The following is a 1237-nucleotide window of genomic DNA, read 5'->3' as shown; positions in this document are numbered from 1 at the left end:
GAGGAAGCAGGTGAGATACGGCAGAAAGTTTTTTCAGCAATAAATCCGGCAATCGCGCTTCGCCTCAGTCCATGTGTGTTTGCTTGAGCGGTGCATGAGTAATGGCTGAGTAAGGAGTGGGAAGCAGGGTGGGCATGCATCCAGGCAGAGGCAAATGTGCTCCTCGGGGCCACTTCGGCTCATAATTGCCACGGTAGCCCTTAGCGGAGGGCGCCTCACCACCGCCGCCTCGCCTGAGCCGTTGCATTAAGAAAGCGTGAAGCAGACCTACTTTTAGGGGAGAACAACCAGGGCAGCGGGTTGTAACGTCCCGGTGTAGGGTGGGAACCCCGAAAAGCCCTGTGGGGGGGCAAGGTCAAAGGGACCGGTACCCCTCTGCTCACGTCCCCGCAAAGGCTCTGCGCGGCGGGGCAGGAGGGCAGCGGGTGGCAGTGCTGCCGAGCATTGGGAAAGGAGGATCTGGGCGACCTTCTCTTCTAACTGAGAGGGGCTGGAACGCTACTCACAGCTCAGGAAGCTGACGGAGCCTTTGCTCGAGGTGGCTGGGATCCGAGTTGCTCAGTCATTAAACCTTCTCCCCTCTTCCGAGGGAGATATGCGGCTCCCGGTGCCATCTTTGCCAGCTCACGCCAATCCCAAGAAGCGATGCCCAAGAGCTCTGAAAAAGAAGCTGCTGAATCAGTCGCTCGGACGTTAACCTGCGGCAGACGGCCCCGGCAAACCTCCATCAGCCCCTTTGTGCGTAGTGCAATTAAAACAGATCATTACCTGACAGCTTTACTGCTGGGGTTTTTTAGCACTGTGTTTCCCCCTGTTTCCCATGCCTTTTCCCATAGCGTCTACAGCGGGGAAAAGACAAATCCTGCTCAGCCGCTGCAGCCCCGGGACAGAAAGCGCTCGGCCCAGCTGCAGCGCCGGCAGGCAGTCGCTGAGCAGCTCCTGGGCCACAGCTCTGTCATCATTTGGGGGCAGCCGGGGGCTTGACCGGGGCCCTCCTTTCCCCCTCGGACCGGAGTTCCCTTCCCACAAGACCCCTGTAAGTCCCAGGGCCTGGCGTTAGCAGAGGCTGAGTGCATGTGAGCGGAGTCTCTCCAAAGGCAGAGACTTTGGGATTTGGGGTCTCTTCTGTCAAAACGTGGCATTGGTAGCGTGAGAATGGCTGAAGGGAAGGTGGTAAACTGGGAGTTTTCCTTCCCCCCGACCTGCTGCGCCCAGGGCCTGCTCCCTCAGCAAGGCA

At 59.0% G+C, this 1237-nt stretch overlaps 1 protein-coding gene across 1 annotated transcript in view; it reads right to left on the bottom strand.

The window, feature by feature from the left end:
* Positions 1 to 1237, bottom strand: part of AREG (amphiregulin) — a 9136-nt gene that overhangs the window by 7517 nt on the left and 382 nt on the right. The gene's annotated exons all lie outside the window — the stretch shown is intronic.

Source organism: Pygoscelis adeliae, unplaced genomic scaffold, assembly GCF_000699105.1.
Source record: "Pygoscelis adeliae isolate BGI_AS28 unplaced genomic scaffold, ASM69910v1 Scaffold316, whole genome shotgun sequence".
Lineage (NCBI taxonomy): Eukaryota > Metazoa > Chordata > Aves > Sphenisciformes > Spheniscidae > Pygoscelis > Pygoscelis adeliae.
The sequence above is the reverse complement of the archived record's forward strand: the minus strand, read 5'-3'. Positions and strand labels throughout refer to the sequence as shown.